The sequence below is a fragment of the Conger conger genome, chromosome 15 (assembly GCF_963514075.1).
Source record: "Conger conger chromosome 15, fConCon1.1, whole genome shotgun sequence".
Lineage (NCBI taxonomy): Eukaryota > Metazoa > Chordata > Actinopteri > Anguilliformes > Congridae > Conger > Conger conger.
In genome coordinates this window covers 19647762-19661086 of record NC_083774.1, presented here as the reverse complement: position 1 = coordinate 19661086, position 13325 = coordinate 19647762, and the positions used below count along the sequence as shown (strand labels likewise).

The following is a 13325-nucleotide window of genomic DNA, read 5'->3' as shown; positions in this document are numbered from 1 at the left end:
GGGCTCCACTGCATGTTCTGCACAGACTAGACTCCAGTGAGGTGACCTAGAGGTGGTCTCCAACTACCAGACCATCAGTGACGCTCTGGATGCATGGTCTGGAGTCGTCTAATATAACCATAAATAAGGACATATCCTGTTGATTTACTGGCACAAGTAATACTGAAAGCAAAATATATTATTCTTGCACATTGAATTTTGAGGTTGAATGCTGTAACGCCAAGCTATCAGGCAGAAGAGTGCCAGGTCAATGAGCACACTGCATTTAAAGCAGTCTGATTTTGTGATGTATTAGTATAAGGATATAAGGACATCACACACAAGACTCTTTTTCCCTTTGCTGTATTACGTGCCTTATCAAAAACAATCATAAATAAACTAAGAAGTAATGCTTGTCACTCAATTATAGCATTGTGTGAAGGGATGATATGTATTACAGTTCATATTGCTTCATCTTAACTGGGGTGTATCAATGCTGAAAAGATGTAGAAAGAGGACTATTGTAATTTTATTGCTTGAGTGCATGGATTTTCTTTTTGTTTGTTTCACCACATGAAATCCAAACAAGCAAGTGGGAGACTGTTGAAAGAATTTGCTCTATGCATTTAAGTGCATGCATCTACATACTTTGTTATATTTCTTTGATGTTATTATTATTATTATTATTTTTATTTCATGTTATTCATTTATTTTTTTGCATTTGTCCCACACTCTGACCAAACGTGAGACTACGAACCGAGTATGGATAGAGTATGGGATTTGCTGTCCGCATGGGTTTCACTGATCTAAGCAGACAACCTGATATAGTTTGAAAGGGAGAGGCTAAACAAGCAACAACCAACTGTCCCTCTTTCTACCAATTACAACCGGTACGAAAGACGAGAGACGTAACACAGACATGTGAGGAATACAAACGGCGGAGATGATCAAGAAAACGAGAAAGAGAAGATTTGAAAATATCATAAGAAATAGGAGAGCTGTAAGCGGAAGAAAAGGCGTGTACTCTATGAGCACATCTTAAGACTTAAAAGGTGTGTAAAGGAAGCTAGGTGTCTGGGGACTCCTCTCAAAAAGCCCTTTTAAAATTCAGCTCCATAATAATGCGGATAAATAAAGACCAATTCCCTAAAGTAAATACTATTTAGTTCATACCTTGAGTTGTGGTTAAAGGTATTTCACACATAACTGACAAATATCCCTGTGCAGCTTGGGTTCTCCTGTTCTAGGCACCTGTACGTGTATTCTACTGGGGAAAGGAATGAGGATGGGGGGAAGGGAGATGGTACATAAGAGAAATGCCAGATATTAAGAATACGCTTTCATTTTGTCCTCAGCATACATTCCTGTATTCATTTACACAATTGAATGAATAACGAGATACTGCAACCATAACACAGAGCAACCAGTTGTATGAAGAATAAATAATGAAATAAGCTTCTACCGAGTTTTGCTGTGTGGGTTTTCTTATTCTACCAGTTAAGTGCTTGACCTTCAGTCCTTACCTGCGTGTGAACTTCATCCAGTCAAAGTGAACTACACATACCAGTCTGCTAGGCAGGTGAATTTCAGGCTTTAGCAGCCATGTAAATAAATGCTGTTTTCCATCCCCATGTATAAACTATGGCAGCAATTGTTTTTTTGGAACTATTTCTTTTTCCCTCAAGTGTCTTTTCTTTTGCAGATCTAGTATATATATATATATATATATATATATATATATATATATATATATATATATATATATATATATATATATATATACACAATATACATTCAGTGATCACTTTATTTGGAAGACCTGTACACCACCTGTTAATGCAAATATATCATCAGCCAGTCATGTGGCAGCAACTAAAGGCAAACACGCATGCATACATGGCCAAGAGGTTTAGCTGTTTTTTAGACCAAATGTCAGAATGAGGAAGAAATGTGGAATGATTGCTGGTGCCAGAAAAGATGGTTTGAATATCTCAGAAACCACATCTCCTGGAATTTTTCTGCACAACAGTCTCTAGAGTTTGCAAAGAATGGTGTGAAAAACAAAAAAATATCCAGTGAGGAGCAGTTCTGGGGTCAAAAACACCTTGTTAATGAGAGAGGTCAGTGGATAAGGGCCAGACTGGTGAAAGCTGACAGGAAGGTGACAGTAACTCAAATAACCATGCATTACGACAGTGCTACGCAGAAGAGCATCTCTGCACAAATAACGTGTCAAATCTCTTGAGTGAAGTCTCAGAAGTCTAAAAAATACCTAATAAAGTGCTCACTGTGTATATACGGAAACAAATTCTGGATATCATGGAAGATGTGCATGCCCCAGACAAATAACAAGCAAATAAATGTGCATTTTTAGAATAACATTCAACAATCTGCAATTTCAGATGACATTTGTGTCCTGAGACAGCAGTTGGTAAGACTAAGTTCTACCTTCAAAGGGGGATTTTTGTTCAAATCTTTGACATCACATGAGAAAAGCCAAACCAAAACCAAATTTCTCAATTCATAGGCACAGTTGCTTTTATGCTGTATTGTAATGTTTACAAGACTAGCTAGCTGGTTCACCTTATTTTTTAAATATTGAATCCAATGAAAATAATACAGAAAATGTCTATATAAGTTCATGGAAGCAAATTAAAAGATGACACCAACATGAGTCACCAGTCATCTACTAAACCTGTCAATCCATTAAAAGGCTTTGAGATAATCAATCCATAAATAAAATAAAAATAAATATAAATGATAAATGAAAAAAATCATAAAATAAATATGGATGCCAATCAAAATATCTCATTGTACCTCAGAGGGGTGAAAAACGAGGAGCTGGGTAATAAAGCGATGGAGTCAACCTGTCTGTCTCAATGAGCTGGACCTGGCTTCATCAGCAGGGACAGAGAGATCCACAACAGCTTATTCAGAGCAGACCACAGATACGATTAAGTGCATCATCTCATTTTTTTTTTTTTTACACTATCAAGCTCCCTCTCTGGTTAGGAGACGGTAATTCACAGGGCCTGATCTGTCTCCGAGCAGAAAGACGCCAATGCTATCATTATCAGCCAAATCAACCAGCCGTTAAATGGTGGAATCAGGAGACATTTGCTCTCTCCACTATCACAGTGACATCATTACTGAAAGAATCAACAGCAGGAGCTGCCAGTCCGCAGGGGGCAGAAAAACAATACAGCGGCTATAGCCCAGGCATCTCATAATGCCATTAAATAGGGGGCATCCAGACTAACACAGGCCTACGATACCTGCAATAAGCAGGCCTCTCTTAGCACCGTCCTGAAAAATCACACAAAAACTTTCACAGTATCCAACCCCTGAGAAAAAGACGCTTCGCGAGTGGCAGCTCCATGCTCGCAGCAGTGCTAGATTTTGTTTTATTTTTTCTGCCTCTCTGACATTACAGCTAATGCCCACCTTCAAAATGCTTTGACACAGGAGCCACACTTATATCTCAAGTATTGTCACAGAGGTGCCTTTGGATACCCCCTCGTATGGTCTCTTGATGAAAAATAATCACTATTTGGTTAATATCCATTTTTAACCTCTGAGCCTGATTAACACTTAGTAACAAAGCCCTCATGCTATAGTCATCCTGAATGCCTCCACGGCTGCAATGTAATTTTCAACAAAAAAAAAAAAATCCTTTTTTTTTACCCCCCCTTTCCCTTTTAAATCACTGCTCCTTCAAACACAGCCAAACTGCAGGACAAATAACATTTCATTTACTATGACACTCACATTTAATTGAAAAAGGCACTATCAGCTTTTTAACCTTCACCTGCTGAAAACAGGGAAAAAGCAAGCACGGTTTAATTAACCAATAAAACAAAACATCCCCCACGCTCTAAACAAGCCTGGGAATGAAAGCAGGAGAGGACTCAACTCTTGATATGTTCCTGTTTTAACACACGCGCACACACATGCACACATGCACATACACACACACACACACACATACTCAGACACACAAACGCTCAAAAGTATGTTGGCTTTAACAAATGAAAAACACAGCGACCGTACACCTAAAATCCGACCTGTAAAGATTAGAAATTGTCAAAATATTTGTGACGGAGGAATTCCAGCAGTTGAGTACACTGTTATTCTACAAAAGACCCATCTTCCTTGTGTAACAAGTATATGAAATGAGTGTAGACAGAAAACCTAAAATCCCCCAGGCTAAAAAAATCCTGCTATTGTAGTAATAACCCGCGAGACCTGGCTGGGAATGTGCTGCATTCAGAGGCACTTCTCATCCTATTTGTAGCTGTGCCATTGATGTACTGTGTGCAGGTCACTTACTTTGCAATAAGTTAAAACCCTTTTAAAAAGCCAGCAGAACTTCTGGACCAAATACTCAGGTTTGCCTGTAATGTTTTTTTCCCCCCTCTTTTCTTTTCTTTCCTCTTTTTGTTCCACAAGGCAAGTTTCATTAAAGATCCAATTATGCAAATGAGGTCCAGGAGAGGCAGTTGAATATGCAGTATAATAGTGTACTGTAATAGTTCAATACAATATACTGCACCGGGCAGATTTACGAGGCAACATAACTGCGACGCCTCCATCCTTTCGAGAAAACCTCTTGATCATAATTAAAGGTACAGTGTCCTAATTTCCAACAGCCATCTTGCTGGGGCCTCTAACTAGAGAACCAATCCATGCTAATGGCAACTGGTTGGTTGCCACCCAAAACAAGTTCTTACAGCCCGGACACAAAAGGCAGTAAACCCCACAGCTGACTGGGGATATTTAAGAACACAAACCCCACTGCCAACCCTTGCCCTGATTACATTTGCTGCAGCACTGCAGATATTTAGCACTATTTTCAAAGAGTCTAGCAGAATGTGCAAGAACACAATGTGCATGCTTCAAACTAGATGACTGATGGGTGGTTGCCTATTTGCGTAAATCTCTTGTCTAAAACTGACATGGTTGTAATTTTGTGCTCCTCAAAAGATCAAAGCAAGTTATCTAGACACAATGCATTGCATATTTAAATCCAAATTGGCCACTTTAACAAAGACAAAAAAAATGTCGTATGCAGACTAAAGACATTTTATTACTGTGAGACTACTTGTTTCAAAGGACAAATAAAGGAAAAAAAATATTAGAATGGGTGAGAGAAATCCATCTTTGTAAAATACCATCAATCAAAGGAAAATTGCGTCCTGGAGTTACAAAATCGCTCATGTAGAAAAATGGCAAGGCCAGGCTGCTCAGTGCACATCTTTCTCAAGGCTGTGCAAACGGCTCCAACTTAACACATTCAATTATTGAATATAAACATCAACCTGAATCTCCAGGTTTGAGATCCATATTGATCTTGCTGTAAACTCCGGGGGGGGGGGGGGGAAGGATAGAGAGAGAGAGTGAGACAGAGAGAGAGAGAGAGAGAGAGAGAGAGAGAGAGAGAGAGAAAGAGAGAGAGATATTTCTGTTCCCTGAATTCCCTCTTTGGAAGGGAATTAAGGAAAAACTGCGAGGGCACAAAACATCTGTTCTTTTCTGTTATCCCTGTTCTACGAGTCTGTGACGTAGGGACGTGTCTACACCTTGTTCTTCACAGCTTTTTAGGGGGTAAATAGATTAGCGGGACTCTTTTTCGTCAGAATCTAAACTTGGTAACTTAGCCTGTCAATCCTTCAACATGATTTCCATTCATTGCTCGCCCAAAAGAAAGCTTGTGAGGCATCTTGACATACTGTAGCTAAGGGGACTCTTATTTTGGAGAAAGGACATGTCTTTTTTACACTAATATAAAGTTAAATCACCAGAATTCAAACCTTAATTTCTGCTGTTATTGGCATCAGATTTAGTGAATACAATAGTGAGTAAAAAAATAGGACCAGTAATCAGCTTTGCTACAAGTAAAAATGATATTGCACTAAGTTCATGTCTCACACACACACACACACAATCACATTGCTATGTTAAAATGTGCATTGGATGAGTCTTAATGTGTGAATGTGAGATAAAAAGAGAAGAGACTGTACACAAGTTGTTGTTGTTTTTTTCAGATTTTAGGACAGTGCACTGGGGATTTTAAAAGGCATCACACAAGCATTCAACTGACAGTGTGGACAATAATGAAAATAAACATACCTCATTGCAGATATTTCCTCTATGGAAGTTAATTTCATCAAAACATCAAACCAGGAATTCATAACAAATTACTGCTATATATTTAATTCGCCCTTGATAAATTCTGAAATGAACTTGGATTAAATGTAGAAGCAGAGGATAAGGATACAAATGTTTAAAGTGCTTCTTTAAACAGCATGTGGTCAAAGTAAATGTTCCCAAAAAATGCTTAAATGATCTTAATGTCATTTTCTCAGACAGAGGATGAACCAACACCACAAATCAGACCATTAAAGAGCCCCACCCCTCAGAATTGGTCCTCACTCTATACATTATGACTTTTTAAAATAGCAAACAGTTGCTAAGTAACCACTAGGTGCACCTCAAATGAAACCTCTAATGTAAGAAGATCAAAACATACTTCTGAAATTATTTTAAACACTCGCATTCCCAGTCTTTTAGGAGCATTGCGTAGTCATAATTCCTGCATCTCAACTCACTTGATTCCTAGACATTATACTCAAGCCCATTACTAAATGATGAACGAAAAGTGTACGGTATTTTTTCCCTCAACGATTCCACTCATTATCCGTGCAGCCGTAACACTGAAATAAAGCGGAGAGCACTTGTCCTGAGAGGCGTTCTGTCCTGTCTTGCATGGCACCACAGCTAACCTTTCCCATGAAGGTCACCGTAGCCTCCTAGCCTCCGTCTCGCGTAAACATTCGCCACATTCTGGATGCCCCGTGCCTGAGAGACACCGAGGGGCGAGGAGGGACACCCCCTGGTCACGGGGGTAAAAGCCTTAGCCCTTTGAGCCAGGGGGGGCTCAACTACACATATCAATTAATACCTAATCGCCAGCACTCCCAGCCACACTGTCCCACAGAGCCCCAGCTAGGCCTCTGCATCTGGAAGACAATTTCAGCCAATTAAAGGCTGGAGAATCAGTAAAGTGTGGAATGGCTGTTTGATCGTGTCTGCACACTGGCTCCACTTGACTGGGTGCAGATTGACAGCACTGAGAAAAAGCATAGATGCAACACACACCCTCATTTCGTCTTGTCAGAGACACACACTTCCCTCCCTGGTTAGTGCCTGGCATCCTAGTTTCAGAAGCCGGTGGGCAATGAAGATTAAAACTAGAGATTTTCAGATTTACTGCTAAACTGTTCAATGGGCAGGCCATAAACTAGTCTAAATAATTCATATTTTAGAATACATGCAGGTTCTGCAATGGAATGAATCTTTTGGTGTATTTTGATAGATGCACTTTTTTAGTTGCACAATAATTAAGGTCAGGACATCTGAGAGAAAACTTATCTTGCTTAAAAAACACGTCTGGTCTTGTTCAACGGCAAACAAATTTGTTTCAAAAAAAGTGACTGGCATTGCAATTAATGCAACAATCACACAATGAGATTTATAATTTGAATCATCTAAGTTTATTATGTAATACTACACAATGTAGCAACAATATCACATTATTTTTCTTTTATAACTGACAATTAAAAATATTTTAAGTTGCAATAAATATAATGACAGACAGCTGAAAGGAATATATTTTTATTTTCATGGAATTATTTAATTCCTTAACTGCAAGCACGGCAATGATTAGTCATATCATTTGATTTGAAATATAAAACTACTTAATATTTACATTCTGATGTGGATTTGCAGAGCACAATATATTCTGTATCATCAATCTTCCCGTTATCTTTTAGATAGATGCATATTCAGTCAGCTCTGTGGCCTCGTTGTAAACAAGTGCACAATGTATGATTTCAGTCTAGAAAATATGATGCATGTAAGTTGACTGAGAACATACAATTGTTTGTGAGCAGTGCTCAGAACATTAAGGGTCAAGGGGGCAATTTTAGCTTTTCACACTGAAGTGACTCTTTTCCTTTGCAATTCCAACTCAAATAAGAAATGAGAGGAGCTGACAAAAATGTCTACGCCCAGACACTATTGCAGACATAATATCCGCCTAACAAATACCGTTAAACAATGACGACCATTTGCATACATCTGCACGCTCGCTATTCGTCATTTACCTTTTATAGAGAATCTAAGGAAAAAAACAGTTCTTATTTCAACTTCGGGGAAGATGCAAAAATGAAAAATAATATGTACATTGTTCAATATTTCAAGCAGTAATGTTCTCTTGCAACCACTGGGTCATTTTGAGGTAGGCTACTACTAAGTCACCTCGCACATCAAGAAGAGGTTATTCTTGGTAAGGATGTGTCCCTAAAACTAACTCAAGGTGAGAATACTACAGTATGTAGGACGAGACACCTGCATCTCACACAGGTTTGAAATTGCTGCAGTTTAGCGGTCTCTCTGGTGTATATTTCCTGATCAATGCAACATATTTGAGCAAATAAATGAAGATATTGTCGTATTTAGCGTCAAAAAAAACATTTAGCATCTTCTACCCTACATAACACTGTTTTAACAAGGTTTAATCGCTAAACAAACTTGCTAATAACAGTTAATGAACATTATACGCTGGACTCGTATTATAAACTACTTGTATTTTACAATTCAATCTAATGAAGTTACTCTCATTGTCCTTTTTGCACGATTATCCGGCTACTGGTATGCCATCTGGTTCGTTTTAATACCGCAAACTCACCCTTAGTTCAGGAAAACACGTAATTTTACATTCAATTAATAGCGCAAGCTTTGGAAACGCTTGTCGTTTCTCACCACATCCCTGTAACTTTACACAGACAAAAAATACATGATTTCCCCAAGGTACTACATTTGCACCAGTCGTTAAATCTGCCTTCTCTATAGCAATATGCTTGTTGTTTCCTGATAAAAGGTTTTAAAGCCTGATATGACATTTACTTCTTAGCTGTTGAATGCCATCATAACGTTCCTGAAAGCATAATGCGGGTCTTCTGTTCATACGAGGTCGATCACAGCACAAAATGGCAGGTCTCTCAGGCACTTCCATCTCACAAGTTTTGACACTTGGCATGCACCAGATAACTTTGATCCTAATTCTTCAGCAATCCGTATTCAGGTTAGTTGAAATCCTGAACAGAACCCCTTGGGGTGTAGCGGGAAAGTTTGCAAAGAAGATTCTAAAGAGGAAAGTTTTTATCCCCCGGTTAGGCAGCGGCAGCTATCTGATATCACATCACCCTTTAACTGGGAATGTTCCCTTTCATTTCAGTCTTTAGCGGTGTTAATAAAATATTTAACTCTCTAAGAAGTAAAGGTTGTAAAATGACACGGAAAATATAATCGAAGATTTCTTGGGAGTAAGTTCTACAGCGCCGTTCAATGGCTTCCCGGATGCTTTCATTATGTTGCTGCTTTCTCCCCTGACAGCCCCGCATGCAAACGTCACTGCTGTGGATATTAAATTATACTATATTCTTTATATTATATATTTAAAAAATCAGGTCCCTCTGTGATTCCGTGAGAAATAAAAAAAAGTCAAAACTGACTTTAAAAAGCACATCGTCTCCCTTTAAACCCCCTCGAATTACTGAAACTACAGCTTTAGCACTTCTTACCTTAAAATTTAAGCAATGCGTTGAAGAAACTCCCGCACGTAAACGCTGCGTTTTGAAAGAGTGTGTTCATTGAATAATGAAGCATGTCCACAAGATTGACTTGGTCATTTTCTTGCGCTGAAGGGGGAAAAGTGCGACTCGGACCTGTTACGATTGTCCTCTCCACAATCCCCCTCTATAGAGCTGTTCCGCACGCATCCCGAGTAGAGAGCGTTTTATTTTATTCGGTTTCTTTTCAGGATAAATGTGTTCATTGATACTGATCACCCAGCATCACAAGACATTTCCATCTTTCAGCTTGGACTCCCCCTATCTGGTAGGTGAAATGCATTGTACCGTTAAAAAAGCACTCCATTGTCGTGCTCGCCGTAATTCGCAGCAACTAGATAGGTCTTGCGGCATTCGATTTTGATGAGCCAAACGCTCAGCCATTGATAAAATAACCTAGTACATAAAATAATCTCTAATCGTCCATTTCCCCCGTGTAGCAACTGAAAAAAATACCACAGCGCTGCCTGTTCCTGACCTTGAGCTCCCGTAAACACTATTATTAAAATCTGTCTATTCTCTAAGAACCCACTCACATTGTCAGTCTTGTTATTCTGAGACGCCGAGTATAATTGGCTTTGATACCTGCCGTCTCAAAAAATACTAATCATCCCTGTCTGAGAAAAGACATATTATAGTTACAATACGATTGCTTACCTTTTCGAATAACTATTTCAAGTCTGTTTTCTTCCAAAAAACTCCAGGATAAATCTGTGTAGACAGCGCGCGCGTCCCAAGCATCAGTCACTGCTCTAGCGCTTAAGAGAAGTAATCAGCGATAAAATGACGTTGATCTGCACTGTAACCTTGTGGCGTATTTAATGTAAATAAGCCAGTTATGTTGCCAGTCGTATGCACACAAACGCAAAGGGTCCAGTGATGAGCTTTTTACGTTCCCGGTCGAAAAAGCTTTATTCTAACGCCATGCTATTTTGAAACAATAGGGAAAAGGCGAATCTGCTTACAAATGTGATTTTAATTAATCTCGTAGCAGGCTATTAAAATGAACATGCTACACTTAAAGATGAGAAAATAAGTAATGGGAGTCGCGCTCGCTTGTAGGTTCTTACCAACGTGGAAATAAAGAAGGTGTTTTGATGGGAAGTTCGATGTGGTCGTCAAACTTTTTTTTTCTTTTTTTCCCCCCTGAAGTTCAGAAGCGTTTTGTTCGGAAAGCAATGTGCAGGTCGACCGTACACGCTACAAAATGTTCGGATGTGGATGGTTTGATAGGTTATGTTTCTATAGAAAAAAAGAAGCTGAATAATGCAATTATAAATTCAGTGTCCCAGAGTTGACAAAAGCTAGTGCTTCAATAGAGTCTTTGTTATGGGATTATATAATGATTAGTGTAATTATGGGAAAAGGCTTGGTTATAATAAAAAAAAGTATCAAAATACGACAACCGGCAGGTTGTTTTAAAGAATACAGCCTACTCTCATGTGACATTTGGACGGCGAAAAGAAACCAGGAACATTTGAAAGGTTGACAAAGAAGAAAGTAGTGATGCGCATGATTAGAGCCAATGCAGACGGATTGATTATTCAAAATGTCGAGCCATGGGGACACTTTACACATTGATTCAGGTAAAACTAGATTCTCAATACATCAGGACTGAAATTAGTTCCCTGGGGGTTCGCTGACAACCGCCGGTTTACATACAATACATGTAGTAAAACTCATTCTCCTCATGCGCAAGGGACAGTTTTCCATCAAAACGTACCTCAAGCAAAATGTATACTACAGTACTTTTCCTTTTATACTAGTGTGTTAGCTCATTTTTCTATCGTTACAGAAAAAAAGACTTAGCTCTTGCATTTTTAATTTGATTCCATCTTATAAAAGGACCACCTAACAGAGAGGCCAATTAGGGGTGATTATTTTATTACTTAAACTTGTGCAATATGTCTTGCAACTCTGTCCGCAAGAATATGAAGATTAATTAAAATCCCAGGAGAAGAGACCCAAGTGTCGTTTATTTTCTTCATAGAAAGGACATACTTTAAAAAGGGAAAAGGAGTCCACCGTCGTTATTCACGATGAAAATCAGATTCCCATGCCTCCCCTTAAACGTTTAGGAATTCAGCCTGCATTTTCCAGTTTGATGTGTATGAAATTCTTTTTTGAACAAATTCCAAAATAAAAGTTTGTCTCTAAAGAAATTAGCATAACCATCCCATCAATAATATCGCTATCTCTATGGGAATGATAACTAAAGCAGTAGGGGTGTCCCTTTTTTCAATTCTTCATGGATCAACTGCGCATTTTCAGTTTTCTTTTGAACTTGTTATAGCAAGTCAAGTGATTCTTTATCGGTGACAGGCTTGACAAAGAGACTGGGATGGGAAAGCAGGTCAAAAGGAAGTTGCCATATGGACTTAAACATGCAAATTTAAACAATATATTAGGGAGATATCCAATATGCAAGCAAACAGTGCTACAATGCTGGCTGACGTTTTTGCATGTCTAGAGAAGGAATGAATACTTAGGCATGTATAGTTAGGAACACACATTTAGTTTGGTGTTTCAAAAAAAGCTAATGGTTTTATATATTTTGGTTTAAATTAATGGGCAATGATGAAAGCTGAGAACATAATTAACAAAGGCGAAGTATCATATACAGACTATCGCTCGTATTATATTGGTCCAAATCAGAATCATACCATTTTAAACAATATTTAGGCGAATGACTCAATCTGCCTGTGAAGCAAACAGTTAACGAGGTCTTGTATCCCGGTCCCGTCTCGGTTTTTCTCAGGGAAATCACTCCATACAGAATAATAAAAATACAGTTATCTGAAAAATCCTTTGCAGCTCATGCACGTGACTCTCTAAAGACCTTGGCTTATAGCAACAGGTGATCCCAAGATGATGAACTTGAAAAACCTGACATGATTTAATTCAAATATGGTTAATAAGCGACTGCTCGCTGACATAATTTCCTTTCACTTCGCTAATTGCAGGTGGTTAAATATTAAATTGTGTCGTTCAAAAGTTAATATAAAAGTTTATTTTTATTTATTTATTTTTAATAAGGTACCTTGCCATTTCTTCAGGGATAGGCAACCTATGATCAGAGAACATATTGGATGAGAAAACAAAAACATCATGAAAGAATGTGTGAAGTGTGAAATAATTTTTGTTGGTTCACACTTTTTGTGTAGAACATTGTGACCAATAAAACAGGACAGAATAAGAGTTTATACAGTGGGTGTTTTACAACTGTGACTGTTTCTATCTATTTGTTTCTTAAATGGGCCCCCAAATACAGAATGAATATTCACATGGACTATTTAATTATTTATTTCACTTTTAATTTCAGTTGCATACAGTATTGTATTGTAAGTTATATTTTATTTTATTTCACTGGTAAGATGTCTTGATCTCTGCATCAAATCCAAGTAAAAAACACAACTAATCAATAATAATAATAAAAAACACTAACTGGAGCACTCACAAAAGCAGCATTGAATGTGTCAGGATGCACTGATGATTAAAACTGAAGATGGTTCTGCTTTTGACCCATGACTGGAAGCAATCCAAGAAATCATGCTTCAAAACAGACACACCACTGTTCAGCTTCAAATGAATTAAGATGTTATTCTGTTGGGCTTTTTTTAAATGTATTTTTGGATATACATAGCCGAGGAAGCA

General features: G+C 38.2%; 1 protein-coding gene across 1 annotated transcript in view; it reads right to left on the bottom strand.

Moving 5' to 3' along the window:
• znf536 (zinc finger protein 536) overlaps positions 1-10426 on the bottom strand; it is a 163232-nt gene extending 152806 nt beyond the window's left edge. The window contains exon 1 of the mRNA XM_061221226.1: positions 10329-10426. The gene's annotated coding sequence lies outside the window, so the exon portion shown is untranslated. The remainder of the gene's footprint in view (positions 1-10328) is intronic.
• Between the last annotated feature and the right edge of the window lie 2899 nt (positions 10427-13325).